The sequence below is a fragment of the Pelodiscus sinensis genome, chromosome Z (genome assembly GCF_052426305.1).
Source record: "Pelodiscus sinensis isolate ZL-2025 chromosome Z, ASM5242630v1, whole genome shotgun sequence".
Lineage (NCBI taxonomy): Eukaryota > Metazoa > Chordata > Testudines > Trionychidae > Pelodiscus > Pelodiscus sinensis.
The window spans coordinates 30,113,370-30,132,571 of record NC_143085.1 but is presented as its reverse complement, the minus strand read 5'-3'; the positions used below and the strand labels follow the sequence as shown (position 1 = coordinate 30,132,571).

General features: G+C 38.2%; 1 long non-coding RNA gene across 1 annotated transcript; it reads left to right on the top strand.

The window, feature by feature from the left end:
* Window positions 1-1,062: 1,062 nt before the first annotated feature.
* LOC142818515 (uncharacterized) lies at window positions 1,063-14,142 on the top strand. Its single transcript, XR_012896017.2, has 3 exons — window positions 1,063-2,534; window positions 2,646-2,738; window positions 4,678-14,142. It is a non-coding gene; the product is annotated as an uncharacterized LOC142818515 (long non-coding RNA).
* Window positions 14,143-19,202: the final 5,060 nt, after the last annotated feature.

The following is a 19,202-nucleotide window of genomic DNA, read 5'->3' as shown; positions in this document are numbered from 1 at the left end:
TTGAAAGAGGTAGGGCCTTGGGGAAAAGGGGCAGTCCACATGCTGTAAAAAGACGCCAATATGTTTTTTACACCATAAAGTAATTAAATTTTAATAATAATTAACAGCATACAATATTATCCAAAGACTGTCATGGAAGGCAAAACTTGTGAAATTTTTAATAACACTAACAGTTTGAGAACACTTGTAGTAGCATTTGTAAAAACAACAACACTAACAATAAACTTTTGGTTACATCAGTAGTGGGCAGTATCCGACCCACATAGCAGTCCCGGTTCACCAGGGTTAGCCCCCCACAGGCCACCAATGCTTTATTTACATGCACCTTCACTGGTACAGCAGCTTGAACCTCCCATTCACCATGCAGCACCATCTCTAGCCAATGGGCACTGCGCGAATTGGGACACCATCTTCTACAGCTTGCTGGGCTAGGAATGGTGATTTACAGCCAACAGGAGCTTTAAATGGTCATATCTGCAGAGGCACAGGTTAATAAGCACTGGCAGAAGCCACATCCAACTTATTGCCCACCTGAATTTAATGCAGCTTATATGCATTAAATTTAAGTATAAAAGAAAAAATGCAACTCAGTGTGAAGAAGAAAGTCTGTGTTGGGCATTAACAAGGGACGTGAAGTCAAGTGTCATTTCTGATGTTGCAATGTGGAACACTACTGCAAGGTGGTCGTCAATGATAGAAGATCTACTCTTTGATTTATTGAATTTCATCACAGAAAATGTCTGCTCGCAGATCCAAACAATACAAGCATCTTTTGGGCATGAGCCTTGACCTTTGGTAAGTTTTATTCATTGAGAGATGCATAAAATTCCTTAAGTGGTGTTGATTTTAATTGCTCCACAAGCAAGGCATCACTCTGCAAGTCAATAAATTCAATTTGGAGGTCACTTGCAGCATTGTCCACTACATATGTTAAAGGAGAGAAGAACAAAGCCATGCCCCTCACTTCTAACCTATTGCCTGGCCAGGGCCGGATCAAGGGGGGGGGCTAGCTGGGCAGCTGCCTGGGGCACCTGATGGCATCTGTAAGGGGCGTCACGCGCCCAGGGCCGGGGGCCGCGTAGCACCCCTTACAGTTGCCATCAGGCGCTCTGCGCCCAATTGCAGCTGTAAGGTATGCAGTGCGCCGGGGGGGCGGGGCCGCACATGCACCGTGCGCCCAGGGGCGGAGCCACACATGTGTCGCACGTCCGCTGCCTGGGGTGCAGGAATGGCTTGAGCCAGCCCTGTGCCTGGCAGCTGCCCATCAGGCACAAGCCCTTTGAATAGAAGCAGTTGAAAAGGCTCACGTCTCCGGGCAACTCCCAGGCAACCCGCCAGTGGGGCAGAGCTGTGAGCTCTTCCCAATTACTTCTGTTTAAAGGGCTTGCGCTTGCCAGGTAACTGCCAGGCATTGCAGCCCACCCAGAAGGTGAGCCCTTTAAACAGAACAGAGAACCAAATGTAAAGGTCTAGTTTCAGTATAATCTTCAAACTGCTATGTCTGCACTGGCATTGCTACACTCGTGTCTGTGTAATGCTAAGTCAACCTGAATTAAAAGCACAACCACCTCATTGGAGTTAAGAATTTCTGTGTGTGCAGGGACTCAAGTTAGGGGCACCATTCAAGTTATAATTTGCAGTAACTTTGCCACGAAGACAAGTCTTTACTGACTTACCCAAGATCACACTATCAGTAGCAGAGTGTGGAATAGAACCCAGCAGTAATACCTTTCAGTTCCCTTCTCTGGTCATTCATCCACACACACTCCCAATGAACAGGTCATTACAGTTTCAGAACTTTTTTCCTATCAGGAATTGGTTGAGGCAGTTGGTTGAAGTGGCAGTTTTGAACAGCTCCAGATCTGTAAGCAGAAGGAAAACAGCTTGCAGCAGATGGGTGAACAGGTTAAGATACCGAAAAAAAGTGTTATTTCATACTGAAACCAAATAACCTAAATGGGGAAAATGTCAAAGGATAAATGCATCTCCCATCTGCTCAAGGCACAGCCCTTATTTTTAGGCATTTTCTATTGTAGTGAGGTTGCCTTGCAACCTCTTGCATGTAGGACTTTAAACAAAGTTGAGTTTCTCACATCACCAGCTGCAGTAGCCAATAGTTATGGAATAAAAACTTGGGTATCTACTTTCTCCAAGTCAATGCCTTGGTAATATCTTCAAACATAATAGTCCCTGCCTGTTGGCTTGATTTCTTCTGGGGAAGGAGACATGACATTTTGTGTTCACTTATCTTTTACAGTGATGAAACAGGAGGAGCTCCATAGTGTGAAACCAAATCTACTGCTATTAATAAAACATCACTTCCCAGCCACAGAGAAGTAACTTGTTTATTTAGCTAAGCTAGAGAGATGCCTCTCTCTGACCCTTCCACAGACCTGGTGCTTTTTTGGATAAATTAAATTTCAAAGTAAAAACCAACTGATCTAAGGCTCAATACATATTCAGAAGAAAACCAGCTGTTAAGAGAGTCCATGTTCAGCTTTTGTCACTTGAAGTTGTTTTTGTGCCCTGCACAGGTATGACTTAGCTTTCCAGAGCCGATTTTTCACTTCTCACCATGCTGCATTCAACTGCCCACAGCCATACAGGGGGCTTACTAACTCTGTCAATCCACATTCTTCTTGCAGAATCAAAGGCTTTACAGTGTGTGAAATGAAGAAGGGCTAAGGAGGATTTCTTTGCTTCTGGTGGCATAATTCTCCTAAAGCATTCTTTCTGGGGTAAGGAGATTTTTTGTCTTGGGATTCCATTTAAACACAAAGTATAATCAAAATATTTTTCCAGAGGAGATGATCAACAAGAAACATTAAAAAGGCATATTCTCATTATCACCTTCAATTCGCTCAGTCTGAGCTAAGCCCAGTCTCGACTAAAGAAGTTTCAGAGATTTACACTAGATCTTAAACCAATGCAAACCATAAAATAGATGGACTTTTGTTTAACCATCATTTAAATTAGCTTAATTTGCAAATTTGCCAATGCCAGTTAAACTGGTTGATTAAGGGTTTAAATGTATCAACATTAAAGATTTTCATGTGTTTACATTGCAATGTTATACAGATTTAGAATTTATTTAGTTAATCTGTTTGTTACAACTCAGATTCCTGGATCTTAACTTTAACGGATACAAATTCAGCTCTGTTGCAACAAGTGACCTCCATGGGAGTGGGAACAAGGATAGATTCAGTTCAGTATTTTCAGAAAATCAGATTTAACTAATTCTCTAAGAATGAAACTAAAGAAATCCCAAATTCACCTTAACCAATATCACTCAGTTATTTACAGTTAAACCTGATTTTCATGCACTATCTGTATCCTTGGCAGCACCCAATATTACTTGAAATAAATGTTGCCCTTACTTGGCCCAGGGAGCTCTGCAGCCAACAAGCAGGATAGATGCAGAAAAATGTCACCCATCTCTAGCATCTCTCGTCTTTTTCAGGAAGCAATAGGACTGATGATGCACTCAAGCTGGAATTAATCATGCAGAGCTACTCATTCCACTAAGTCTAATGAAAAATTCTATTCCACTTCAAGAGCTACCAATACTAAAATATCTTAATTTTAAAACCACAAGTTTAACTTTACAGTGTTGATTCTCCAAACCTCCTTTAGCATTATTCTGCACCTGACATTTCTTGTATTTAGAAAGTTGATATAATTTTTACAAATAAATTGTACTTTTCGCCTGAGAATAAAAAATCATTTATAAACATTTCAGTAGTCCTGGGGCCACAGTGAGGTGTTTGTCCCTGTTTTATAGATAGGGAAACTGAGGCCCAGGGAGGGAAGGTGACTTGCCCAAGGTAAAATGTGAATTAATAGCTGACCTGGATATAACATAACAAGCAGGTTCCTGACTACTAGTCCATTGCTCTAATCATTATACATAACACTCCCCATAAATAAAATCCCCAAATCCTGCCCTCAACTACACAGCTGCTTACAGGGCTAAAAGAAAGTGTCATCCGTTACTCCAGAACCTACTTAATGCCTTTGTAAGAACTGGATTAACAATGACATCCTCAAATCCTATTTATTGGCTTTGGGCACCTTGTCTTTATTTCCCTGATACTCAAGTTTGTGCTCATCTGACTGAGCCCATCAGTGATTTTACAATATTTTTTGTGTCATCAGAATAGTTACTGATACAAAATCAAGTTTTCTACTCTAGCCTCTAAAATGTCATTCACTTCTTTGCATTCTCAGTTTGCATCTTCAGCTGCATGAGAAAACTAGGAAATTTGGGCTTGTTTGTTTGCCCAAAACATATTGGTTCAATTTTAGAAGTTGGGTGGAGGCTGACTGAAAATTTGGAACATGGGGTAAATCTTTCTTTCTATGATCAAATTTCAGGTGGCACCACAAGTCACCATAGTGATTTGGGAGTGAAGTGGGGGCTTGGGCAGTGCATCTATAATTACAAAAACAAAATCCCTAAATGGCAGGGGAGGAGCAGTGGCTGTGGAATCTACTGTGGTCCAGAGGTTGTTATAGTGACCACAGTGTGGATACAGTGGTGCTCCTTCAGATTTGTCAAAAAGAATACCCCTGCTCTGAGCCTTTCAGTTCAGATTGTATGCCAGAGCTAGGTTTCGGTCTGCATCCATTATTGTGATCTCTCTCACTGAGGTGTCCATTGTAAAACTGTTTTTTCAGCAGAGGACACATGTGGGAAGCTCCAGGATGAGGACCAGGATTGACAGTTCCACTCCTTCAACACAACTTTCTACTATGAGAATAAAGCTCATCTGTGAAAGAGACAGAGCTTCCTTCAGGGCCCGTCCAAGACAATGGAACAAACTCCCACAGAAACTAAGGACCATCACATAGCATACTTCTTCAGTCTGCTTTAATATAGTCATATAATAGCATGTACATCCTTCCTTCCCAAGTCCTAGCAAAGCAAAACACTATACTGGAAACTTAAGTCCCACCCTCGGGAATGTGAATGAAAGAATAAACCACACATGCCAGATGTGCGGATATGGTTTACAGAAGAGGGATCATGTGAGGGTTACCTGTTGTGTTCCCTCCCTCTGGGGCGTCTGGGATTGGCCACTGTCGGCAGACAGGACACTGGGCTAGATGGACCATTGGTCTGATCCAATATAGCTGTTCTTATGTTGTTAGCCATATCACTTAATGCACTACTGGAAGGACTAAGGGTAGGATAGAATAGAATGTGGATTTTCCCGGTTAGGATTTTATGGCCTCAAAAAACCCACACTTGCTTCTGAGAGACATTCTGGTAGCCTCTTGGCTGCCTCCGGCCTCAAGCATGTGTTCCTCTGGTGTTGTGCCCACTCACAAGTTGTTCAGAGCATTGGCTGAGATTGGCAAGTGCCAGACAGAAATGATGTTAGATAGAATAAGAACATTTGTGACATAAACAGGCTGTAAACCAAGATGGGGTGAATTAAGGATAAATGGGGCAAAGATCTAGCAAAATGTCAACATTCTCCCATGTCTGTTACCTGCATAAACTTCTCTAGCCTCCCCCTTCCCTTCCTCCTCCCTCTGAACTCATGATCTTTTTTCAAAGTGAGACTGCCCAGTCTACCCCTGCTCACAAAGCATGAAGAGAGTTATGACTGACTTTCTTAACAGATTCTTTGGTTTAGATTAAAATAATTACAGTATATGATTTTCTTGTGAAAGCAATTGTGACTGTTTAATTGCAGCAGGATTGAAATCTTAGGATTTTGTTTTTGGTAACAACATAATGAACCAACTCCACATGGTACAAGTCTAGTGAAGTCAGGAGAGTTACCTCCTGGCTGAATTTGGCCCTACGTGCCTACAACATCCTGTGGGATTGTTCAGCTCTAAATATTAGGTAACTAAAAGCACCTGCAGTTGCCAAGCATTGTGATGTTTGGCACTGGCTTATGAAGAATCCCAAAAGATTTTTTAAATGAGCCAGGTCCCCTGGTAAATAGATCTTATTGTGTTCTTCAGTATTGCCAGGGCTATGAACTTCTGGATTAACTCTGAAAAACCTGGGAACAAGCCATGTTTTCAGGATTGTCAAAATGTCTTTTTCAAGTCAGAGGAAAATGAATCTAGTGTCTTCAATTTAAAATCTACAGATAGGATGATCCTCAGAGAAGGAGGAGAACATACCATTTTTAAACCAAATAATTTGTTAGCTAAGGATTCCCTGTTTGTTTGTTTGTTTTTCTTTATTTATATTATGTTCTGGCCCTTTTAAAAACTGTTGTTTAAGTTCCAGTATTAATTATGGAAGTCAGGCTGTTGCTGTTTCCAGATCTTACCATAAAAAATCAAATTATAGTTTCAAAGCCTTGTTTTAAGCTCTGTCTCTAATCAGCTAAAAAGGAAAAATATGCCATGTATATTTAACCCTTTTATCCCAAATTCTGAGCTGTGGACCAGACCCCCAAGTCTGACAGCAAAAAGGAAACAGAAATTTGTCCTAAAGAGGAAGCTAAGGAATCCCCACAAACAGGTGAATCTTTAGGTGATGCAGAACTAGTTATAGTTTCTTACCACCCATTACTCGAAATTGCACGGAGGTCTAGAATAGATGGGGCACAATATTTAGTGCTTCAGATAATCCTCAGTTGGCATAGCAGTCTATATGGCTATGTCTACACTACTGGATTATTTCAAAATAAGTTATTTTGAAATACTAACCCCAAAATAACTATTTCAAAATAAGCTTATACCTTTTCACAAGCAGGAGTTATTATTTTGAAATAACAAACCTATGATTTTGAAATAACAGGCTTAATAATTTGGACACTTGCCTTGTTATTTCAAAATAAGGGGAGTTATTTTGAAATAACTCCCCAGTGTAGACATGACCTATATGAGGCCACTGTAGCCAGCTTCAGTTAAAACTGTCCTTAGGTGGCTCTAAGCTACCCAAGGAAAACCTTTAGCCTCCATCCAGGCCACCATCAAGAGAGAAGAAAGATGTGTTAGATCTTCTTTCCTTCCTTCCCTTCAGTTGTGCTAAGCATGAATCCATGGCTGGGGACTGGTTCTTTTATCTTAATATAGTGTAATATAATCACTGTGCAGTTAAAGCAGAAAGATCTTGATTCATTACGGCCTCGCATCTTGGGCAGTCATTTATACCCACTTACAGTTGGGTGCAAAATGCTACTATTGAAATTTCATAGTGAATTACATGAAGATACGAGGTAGTGGAGAATCCGGTGCAAAGAAAGTACCTATTGTTCCTGTCTCTAGATAAAGCTTCACTAACATGAGACCCAAAACATGAAATGCTTCCTGCATGGCGATCCTCTATGAATCCCAGCTAAGCTGTGCAGAATTTGAAGTGTGTTTTCTTAGGCCTTGTGAAAGGTCACTAAATAGCCAAAATATATATTCCTCTTTGGAATATGTTATAGTAAATTAATCTTTGAATCTGGAGAGGCAGTCAGTTTGTTAACTCATCATAGATTCCTCTAAGCATCTCTGTTGTAAAGACTTAAATACAACCAAATCAAAGTATAATTTTTATATCATACATTCAGGTACTGATATATATATACTTATACTGATACTTGTACATTCAGGTGCTGATTCTCCATGGCCCTGTGGTGTTGCCTTTCACTACAGCAAAAAGTGAGTGCAGAATGGTAACATTTTACATTCTTTTTGCACAAATCTGACCCTGCAAAGTGCAAGGCAGTACAGAATCAGGCTTACAATATTTATGTAACTGCTTTCTCATCTATCACTATGTGTCAGTTACGATGTCAACAGCTGCACAGTATAAATACATGGATCCTTAATTGGGAAAGGGAGAAGGGAGCGGTAACAATAAATACCATATTTAAAGCTTTGCTCAGTTGATCCTTTCAAATGCAGTCCCTCATCCTGCTACATGAATAGCTCAGTGGAGGCAAATATGGTCAATACACAATTTCAAGTTCATTTACAGTTATTGCAGCAAACAGGATTTGCCTTCAGGTGCTCCCTAGACAATAAGAACCTAACAACAGCTTCGAGAAATTAAATGATTGACCCAGCCTCAGGACATAAAGTATGGGCCTTTGAGAACTTCTACTTTCTGGGCTGGACCTACCAGAATCATGATATCAAAACATAATGACAACAATTTATATCCACTTTGGACTGGAGTAAGTGACTACACAGCATGCAAGACAATGGAGAATCTGCCCTGATATTCTATTTGAGGCTTCCATAGACTTGATGTAGGAGGACCATGAGACTTCTGTGTCCTATCTGTAACAAAGAAATATCTATTACAGATTTGTCTGAATTGGAACACTAGACCCCATACCATGGTGAACCAAACACAGAATTGAATTGGAATTGATCTCAGACACTAGATTTAACCACACTTGAATTCTGAGCCAAATTTTGGATTTTGGAGCTATCTGCATTCTTTATCAATGCCAATAGGCTTGTGAAGCTCCGTTAATGTTTGTGGAGTCCCTTGAGATTCACTGATGAAAAGTTCCATAGATGTGCAAAAAGTTACTATTTTAAAAAACCCAAGTATCCCCAGATTGAACCTTACACTAATGATCTTTTATAAACATTTGCTTCAATAATATTATTAACATTGCAAATTCAGGCACTTAAAAGTTAGAAAATGCCAGAATTGAGACTGGGCTCCTTTGGAAAGAGCAGTGTGTGATCATGTACATAAAAGCTGTATCAAAATACAAATGTACAGGGAAGCCAAATTAAGGTTGCATAAGCAGTCTTAATTCTGGTTTTTCCTGATTTTTCACTGTATGACTTTGCAACTTTAATAATGTAATTCCTAGATCTGTCTTGGTGTGTAATATAGATAAAATGCCACATTCATCCCTGATATACTTCCGGTGAAATCAATAGGTTTATACCAAGGATAAATTTAGTCCATAATATCTAGTTTTCCTCATGTCACTATAGCTGATTCCATTATCAGCAACATTTTCAAAAGTAACCATTGACTTGATGTGCATCCATTTTGGACCAAAGACATCTGAATTTGGGTACCCAAAAATTGCAGTACATTAAATTAGAGGCCACTTTATAAAATTCTAGTATTAGCAAAGACAATTCCATTATATGACCTTTTGTACTTTCATAGGCCACATCTTTCTGGAAAAAAAAAAGTTCTTCACTATTTTGAATAGGTAGTCCTTTTTCAGTGTATTTTTTCCCATGTTAGAACCTATAACATTAATATAGCTGTACTTTGGGTCTATTTGGTTTCTCGGTAATCCACAAATTGGGAGGAGTCAGGCAAAACTAAATGGAGTCTGGATGCATCAAGAAACTTCAAACCTGCCCAACACTAATTCTTCACTCTCTGCCTCCCAAGTCTGACTGTCTTCTGATAAAGGGAGGGAAGCCTTCACATGGGACCTGTATTTAGGTGTTCTAATGTTTCTGACTTTATCTGTCACAAAATGGGGAACTCAGGACTTAAGGTTGATGGGAGAAACAGATTTATCATTTTTCTCTTTTTCATTCATCCTCGTAATTGGCATTTTTCAGAGGGACTGTAATACAGGACTTTTTCAGAAAGACTGCAATGAAGGGCCATATCTTCTTGTAAAAGAAGAGGTAGATGAAGCAGTATTTCTTTAGCAGGAACACAGCCAATCTGTTCCACTACATAGGAAGGGTCCACAGAGGAAAGAAAGAGGTAATCCCATGAATTTAAAGATGCCCTTGACGTAGAAGAAGAAGATGGGGAAGGCAGAGATGCACTAATTCACCTTATTCTTGCAGATCACATGGGTATGGAGTATATCCATCTGATTCTGAATACGTTATCTTTATTTAGTTCTCAAGAGGAAATAGGGAAAATCCAAATTCCCTGCCAATATGTCCAGAGGGAAAATTCCTTCCTGTCAACAAACCATCATACACTGAGGAAAGTACATGTGTGATTTGCACTTTATTCTTATTTGAGGTACAAGTGTGGTTATAATCTGAACTTTGTTTCTTTAATATAAAAGTTTTGCAATAATAATACTTTGCCCTTCTCTATTGCCTGCCTGACACATCCATGGATCACAAAGTATTCTGCAAACAAATAATAAACATCACAATGCCCCGCGAAGTAGATATCATCCCAGATTTACTGCAGGAGAAACTGAAACATGGAGAGACTGATTTGTTAAAATCATAAATTTCTGTGGGAAAACTGAGAAGAAAACAGATCTCTTGACTCTCAGCCTTGTGTATTAATCATTAAAACTTTATCCCTCTTTCTAGCATGACATGACTCTATTCTCCTTTGGAAACCATGTAAAAGAGCATACGTACACTAAACTGTGTCTTGTGTACATTTTAGAGAACTACTCTAACATCACCACAGATCAATTAAATCACAGAAAACACATTTTCAAGATGCCAAGAGAACATTTAACCTTTTGGTGCTAAATGTTGGGATTTCCTGATGCTTAATTCTAGTACAAAACATATTAGTACTTAGTATCAGGAAATCCTGACTGCTAGTGTTGAGAGGTTAATGAGATAATTGTTTACATTAGGTGTTTATTACTCCAGTATCACTTCCTCACAATATTAATGAGTTATTTAATCCAGGAAGGACAGTGAATGGCTCTAATTCCTTCCAAAACCCTTTGCAATGAGTCTTGCTATTTTTAAAATGAGTTTTACCAGTAGAGAACTAGTTCTACAACTATAGGTTTCTACTGACCCTCATCCTGAAAATGTCATATGTCACTGTAAATTCCTGGAGATATCCCTCCCAGGTTCCTGATCACAGCAACTAAGTAGAGACTGCCCCAGAGAGTTAATTCACAATTTGCACTGAGCCCCATGTGTGCTAGGCCAGCACTTGTGGGACTTTATTTATATTGCTGTCAGAATACGTATGCAATATAGGCATGAGCAATAAAAATCATATTTATGTATGTCACTAATAAGTCTCAGCACCTTAATATGAGGAGTGCCCAGCAACCTGAGACAGGACATCCACCAGCATTCAGTTACATCAGTTCACAGGGATTTGTGTGAAAAGCTTACTCAGTAATGATCCACTATGTCACTTGCAAATGGTATGATAGGAAGAATTAGAGCTAAACTGGAATTATTCAGTTGAAAAGCAGTAAAATATGCATGGTATAGTATAAACTGACATAGGCCCCAATCCTGCAAGCTGCTCTCCACAGGTAGAGCTATACAGCCATGAGGAGCACCCTGAAATCATTGGGGCTCTCTGTGTCTACAAGGATCGACTTGCACAAAACTGCTTGCAATGTTGTGGCCATAGTCTGAATGGGTATTATAAATGGTACAGCACAGGAAATTGTGTATAGGCCTAGAACTGCAGTGTAGTAGAATGTACAAGCATGGTGCAAAGATAAGACTGTGGAATTAGGCTGCTGGCAACTAGCAGCTGAGAGATGATTGAACACAACAGATTGAGCTTTCACAACTGGACAAACGAGCAACAGATATTTAAATGGAATATTAACAGTTTTTCTCCCAATTATTTCCAAACCTTCTGGCTCATGCACACATAGCATGAGGTGTATTTTGGCTCTACTTAATTATTTTCTATTTCATATTATTCCAGCTAAAAGAAAGATGAGTGGTTTGTTGGGAGTTTTGGCCTTTTTAAGCTTCAGAGAGGTAGCCAAGTTAGTCTATAACTGGAAAAACGTAAAAAACAACTAATAGTCTTGCAGCACCTTAGAGACTAAGGGTATGTCTACACTGCAACACTATTTTGAAATAATGAATGCTATTCTGAAATAACTTAGTCTATGTCTACACAGCAGGCAGTTATTTCAAAATAATGTCAAAATACTGCCAAGCTGGAGGACTTCTTACTCCGACTCCTGTAATCCTCATTGTACAAGAAATAAGAGAAGTCAGAGGAAGAGTGCTCTATTTTGATATAAGTGCAATGTAGATGCTCCCTGTTTTGAAATAAGGTATTTCGAAATAAGTTATGAAATTGACATAGCTCAATTTGCATAGTTTATTTCAAGTTAAGTGTTGCAGTGTAGAAACAGCCTAATAAAACATGTAGATGGTATCATGAGCTTTCTTTTTTTAATTATCTTCATTTTCATCAGACTGAGACTATCTAAAAATAAATTAAACTTTCAATAGAAATGTTTACTTGTCCCCATTCCATGTAGAATTTTGCCTCAAAAATGTAAGTGATCTGTGGTCCAGAATGAGTAATATTCACTCTTGGACCAGTGACAGCTGCAAAGCCCAATATGTCATGACACTAAAGCTAAAAATGGAAACTTGATGCCATCTTGCAATGGAAGAGTCCTATCTTCTAATGAGACTGCTTTTGTTTCTTGTCCTGGGAAGTCACAAAATTTATTAGAGACTTTAAATGTATTATATTTTCATTACAGAAAAGCCTTTTTAGAAGTTTAGAAAATGTAATAAGTTGTAACTTTTTTAACCACTGAAACTCATGCACTTTGACTCATAAAAACAAAAGAACCTGGTCTATAACTGCAGGGATTAAAAAATATCCAAAGAAAAATGTGAACCTCTCTAAAACATCTATTTTGTCTATAAAATGTGTGGTATTTACTTACTAATTATCTATGGTATAAATGGTATTGGGACACATGTGTGATGACCTACATAAGTCATTTGTAGATTTACCATGAATAACAGCGCCATCCCCAAATCATGCAGTTAAAACCCTTTTACCACCCCTGTATTCCTTTATATAATAAGATTTGGCCCTGTGACCTCCACTCTGTATAAAGCACTAGAGTGAGATTTAGTAGCTCTGGATTCTTTTATAGTGTGTTACACATGATCTTTAACATGTTATTCAATGAAAAATTCATCTTTCAATGGTCAAAATCCAAAAAAGCACAAGCAAAGTTAAGCATATGTTAACATGCTTTGCTGGACTGTGGCCAATTATATCTGTGTCATTTCAATCAGAATCAATGTAAATTGCAATGCTGTTGCTAAGAGGACAATTTACTTATTCACGTTCAGTGTACCAGTGAAAATAATTGCTTTTAAAGGACTTGAATGAACTGTGCCCTATGACTGCAAAGTGTAATTATTGCTCATCATGAATTCAGCGAGCACAAAAAATCAGAGAAAATAAAAAACGTTTTAGTGTGTAAAAATAATCCTGACACATGATTTGCTGGAAATAGTCAGGATACAATGATATATTTTTATAATTTATCTTTTCAGATGTCAATAGCAGAGAGATGAATAGCAATGGCAACTAATCTGCATATGCAATGAGTATATCCTGAGTGGCTGCAGTTATTAGTCATCTCCCAAAAGATATGAATAATAAGTATACTTAATCTCTAAGTATATCTCTCCTTCACAACATTAGCTTAAGCAGAATAAATGTTACACTTTGGAAATGTGTAACTATAATGGAAAGATCTTCATATTTTTCTGATTAAAACATTCTGAATATTTACCACAGACTACTATTTAATTTAATATTTAACAAAGTAGTTATTGTCAAACAAATTTTTACCTAGCCTGGGTAGGACCCTTATACCTGAGCTTAGCATAGTTCATGCAGATGGACATCATGACATTCAACAAGGTTGTGAGGATGGCAAAAGCCAATGATTCTGTTTTGTCGATAGCATGATGTTTGTACAGCATCTAAAACAGCGGTGGGCAATAACTGGCCCCTGGAAAGGTAATTTTTAATTTTGAGGGTTACACTTTATGAATCACAGCATAGACCATTTTGCCAGGGATTAGCCCCACACTACTTCCCACAGCTCTCATTGGCTGGGAATGGTGATCCACAAACAACAAGAGCTGCAAGCATCCATACTTGCAGATGCCTAGATGAATATGGCAGTGGCCTGCCATGGGCTAACCCTGGTGAAATGTGTCCAGCCCGCGGGCTAGTTATTGCCCACTGCTGATTTAGAACAATAGAGTCCTGATCTATGCCATAATCCATAAAGTGTAACCTTCAAAATTAAAAATTACCTTTCCAGGAATTGTGAAGTTCTGGATTCTAACCTGCAACCTAGACCAAGTCACTTAAAAGGAAAAATAATTGAACTCACACTCCTTTTTTCCTTCTTTATGATATATAAAGAGAGTTGGGAAGTTGATTTTGTTTTTATATTTTAAAAGATTTATTTTTCTGCTTGTTTTTTACATTAACAATTCCAGTTTTGTCCACTCTTGAAGAATCTTTGACTACTAGAGAACTAGTGAAAGGATGACATGTAAGAGCAAAAACAATGTAAATAAAGAAATTGGGAGAGGGAGGAAGTCTGAGTCAGTCTTTTTAGAACTCTTTGTTTTTTGTTTGTTTTTGTTAATACCTACTTAACTTCAATTACAAGTGTACTGCTGAAGCAAGTCTTCATTATTTTTCACTCTGCATGTAGTACTGTGTGAGAGCACACAGCAAACAAGCACCAACATAATCAAGATGTCCTCTTGAGTGTAAAACAGGTTGAAGATCAGACTTGACATTACTAGTATTTCAAAGGAAAAAAACAAGCCTACTATTTTTAATATCCTTTAGAGGTTTTTTTTTTTTTTTTAATTGACTTGTCAGTGACTTTGATGCAATTCCCACTCAAGTCAATATAAGTTACACCAGAGTAACTGAGGTGTTTATCAGCCTTTTATGTCCTCTTCACACAAAACAGCAATAATATAGCCTTCCTTTGAGAAATTCCTAGGATGTCATGGAGTTATGCTACGACCAAAAAAGATAATCATTAAGATGGACCCCAAACCAACCTAACTTTGATACTCACCACAACAGAACTCAGCATCTGCTTATTGTTCTTTTGTTACCAAGAAAGGAAGAAAATTCTCTGAAGAGAGGATAGAATTTAAAAGAGAATCTTAAATAATTACAATAATTTAACTGTTTCTTTCTTAATTCAAAATAGCACAAAATGAAACTACCAAGATGGCCTTTTCCCAATACTAGTATCCAAAGAAAGAGCTGCAGGCCTGTTATTTGGATGGCTCAGAAAGAATGAAAAAAGACAGAAACTATAACAAGACATTTTTTAAATGAATCACTCAAGCACAAAAAGGAAATCTTAGGGTACGTCTAAACTATATCCCTCTTTCGAAAGAGGGATGTAAATTAAGACACATCAAAATTGCAAATGAAGCCGGGATTTGAATTTCCCGTTTTTCATTTGCATAACCACATTACAGTATTCTTTCAAAAAAGGGTTTTCTTTGTGAAAGTACTGCATCTAGACCGCGGTTTCACTTTCAAAATAACGTTTTTTGAAAGAATGCTGTGAGGCAGTTATGCAAATGAAGCGTGGGAAATTCAGATCCCAGCTTCATTTGCAATTTTTATATGCCTAATTTATGTCCCTCTTTCGAAAGAGGGATGTAGTCCATACATACCCTAAGTGAAGACACCCACGATTTTGGGTGGCATTCACTATTTCTTAGGCAAAGAATTATAGGCATTTTTCAGCTAAGTAATACCATCAGAGTCTGCCTTTCTAGAAAGTATATTACCATATATCATCTGGAAAGGCAATTGGTGTACACATGTGTATGGTTTCAGAGGGGTAGCCGAGTTAGTTTATAACTGGAAAAAAAAACAATGAATAGTCTAGCAGCACTTGAAAGACTAAGAAAACATGTAGATGGTATCTTGAGCTTTTGTGGGTACAAAAAACCCAGAGTTGTACCCACAAAAGCTCATCATGATACCATCTACATGTTTTTTTAGTCTTTAAAGCACTGCTAGACTATTCATTGTTGTTTTAAGTTTTACCTGTATGCGGTGTTGTTTAAGATACCATTCACTCTCATAAGATCAAATTCTTGGAAATGGAAAAGAACTTGAGTAAATGGGCTTGTTCTGCATAACAATGTAACAATGCTGAGGGGTGGCAACTTCCCCCTCACCTGCTAGACAGGGTGAATGTGCCAGGCAGGAGTTGTTACTATGAAAGAAGTAAAAGATATGAATGGCCTGAGAAATGAATCTCACTTTAATCTCATCTCCATATTGAGTTGTAGATGTACAAAGGTCATTCAAGTTTTAAGCTACATTGAGGGGCCTATAGACTCTAGTAATATACCTCAGGATTTGGCCCAACATTTGATGGAGACCAGTAATGAGTATGACATTGGGAAAACTTTTCTGATGGAAGATGAGCATCCTTCACAGACTCTTAGAGAACTTCTTTAATGAAATGTAAGTGACTGCTATACCATAGGCTATGCGTGGTTTGATGAGACTAGTACCTGAACTTGTTTATTTCTGGGTGGATAAACCTAAGCAATAGGTGTAATCCAACAAAAAGAATTGGAGTGTTCTCTACTATAACTAGAGAACTGTGAAAAGGTGCAGTAGAACAAGTTATCATCCATAATGAAGTTTTTTTTTTCTTGTTAATGTAATATGAAAGCCCTGTGAAGTGCAAGACAGACAATTTCACATTTGGGAATAGTATACAAGATCAACATAATGCCATAAAGCTTGTGCCTAAGCTGGGAAAGTCAACTTTGCAGAGAGATAATTGAACATGAAGAAGTGAAGTTAGAAATGTGAGGAACTTGTTGACATGGCTAAATGTGAAAATAGATGGGTGTTATTAAGTTGATAAATATAGCATTAGGAGGTAGATGTAGATGTAAAATGATACCAAATCTGAATGGTGATGATTTACACTCACTTTTCACAGGTGTAAGTAACTACACAAGCACTGTGTTAGTCTAGTGCTGCCACTAGACTCCCCAAATGGAAAGCAGGGTAAGCCCACAGTAACAGCTAGTGCAACTGAGTCAACCTGATGCACCCATTCAAAGGGTGGCATTTCCAAGATGCCCTGAAGGAATCCTGTTTGTTCTAGCTGACATGGCCAAAAGTCATCTTTGGGCACCCGATGCAACTTCACTCTGTGTGGCAGATTGTGTCAGGTGAAGTGTTAAGAGTCCTAAGCCTTTCTGGCGCAATGGAACATACATGTAGCAGGCGCTGTCATTTGGCAGCTGTTTTCCAAGGCGGAATAGCTTTTCCTGGGAATACAGGCTGCCTGAATGTATCAATATCTTACATCCACATGCACTTTCCATTTGAGTCAGAATTGTGAAACCAATCTCTGAGCTTTGAGTCAGGATAAACCAGGCACAGTATTTCCTAAGGCCTTTCACTATGTGTTTCCACATACAGGAAAACAAGACCTGTTTTCTCCTCCCTCCTGCATTTTGCAATCCCAATGAAGTCAGTGATGTTGCACAGATGTAACAAGAACAAAATTTCCTTTTCAGTTTACTCACTTATGTATAACAGCATGAGATCATTGAATATCTCCATCACTTCCAACTTTTAATGTCATCACCCTGAACTATTACACCATATTTATCAGTCTGTCTGCCTATTAGAATAATATTTGTGAAGGCTGTAGTGAACATACTTATCTTAAATGAGCAACTTTTATTAATAAAGCCTGCCAACACTTGAAGGAGCTTTAATAATCTAGAAAGAGTTTTTACCTACCATTCATCAGGACTTGGATTATTTTGCCCATTTTAAAGGTAATTGTTCATGTAGCTTGTTCACTTTTTCCAAGAGCTATACAGTTACAGTACAAATGTGCTCTGAAAATGTTCCATCTGAATTTTATATAGCTATCAGAGATACACAGATATTCACATGGTTTATCCAGAATGAGTGTCTAGGGAAAACACAGAGCACCTCATTTCCATTACACTATTGTACATTAATTATTTAGAACATCGTTAACTCTGATGATTATTGGGGATATCTGTTTTAAATGTATCTAGGGTCAGGACTGACTTGTGAAATATGCGCTTTCTTAGCTTGTCCATGTTCAGAATAAAAACATCCTAGCAACAACTTGGTAGACTGGTGGCTGCTAGAACATGTTTTTAGCATAGTTGGCCTTAGCATCATACACAAGGATATTTTTAAAAAACATACAATACATGTATTACAATACTATGCTCTAGGGGGACTGATGAAGGCACAGGATGAAAAGCCAAGAGAACCAGTTTCTATTCCCAATTCTGCCGTAAGACTGTGTGACTTTGGACAAGTCACTTCATCTCTCTGTTTCTCAATTTCCCTTCTGTAAAATGAGGATAATAATAATACTAATCACCCTCACCAGGGTGTTATGCAGCTCAATTATTTAAGGTTTTTAAAGTACTTTAAGGTCCTTGAGTAGAAAACACTTTGAATACAAAGTATTTATTATTTATGTTATATCAACCTTACTATAACGGGTCTCATTTAAAAAAAGACAGTATACAGTAGGAAAACAACACTAAAATACTTTTCGTAACAACATTATTAGCCTGGTTTCAACCCCAGTGTAGAGAAAGCCAGACTGAGTGACTATAAATGGTAAAAATGGCTGGTTTTTTTTCAATAATGTTTTCTGACCCAGGAATTACAAGTGGTTCCAGGAAAAGATAAATTCAAGAGTTTTACAAGTGCCTCCAGAGAAGGTTACGTATGACATAATAGTATATTTTCCTCAAAAGAACTGAACAAAGCAGGAGTAAAATAGTCTTTTGCAAACATAGATCCCTGAAACAGAAAGGGTACGGTATAGGTCAGGATAATTTCAGTTAACACCTAATTTCCATTGATGTAGATGGGAACTATACACAAGCAAAAGAAAGAAAACAGGTTGCATAGGCTGGAAGCCCTGAGCTCTGACAGATTTATGCTAAGGATTTTGTTCTTATGGGATGAAAAACTGCTGGCCACTTATAAGATGAAACCCCTTGCAACCACTGCTTGTTATGAAGCACCTATACAGATTACAGTAGAAAGTAGAGAAAAGGACAGAAAATAAAAATACAGATCAATGTAGAAGTTTTTCCATTGAAGAAAGATGTCCTTAGATTTGGCCTGGGAAGTTATATTATTAGAGGGGCATAGCAGCCCAACAATTCCTTATTTTCTGACCTGAATTAAAATGGTTTGGAGACAGATGCAATGCCCCAAGCAAAGGCGGGGGAAAGGGGAAGGGGGGGGGGGGGGTAAAAGATATAAAGTGATTGTGTCCATTAATCTTAATACAGAAATGTTCCCTTTTGAGAGCAAAAATCATGTGTTTCATTACAGTGTCAATAATTCTAACAAGGATCTTTGATGGATCAAATTGTTAGAATTTACTTCTCAAACCTAAGAAGAACCTATGATCTCTGACTAATTTTTTCTTATTTCTGGGGATGGTGGATGGAATAAAGCAGGA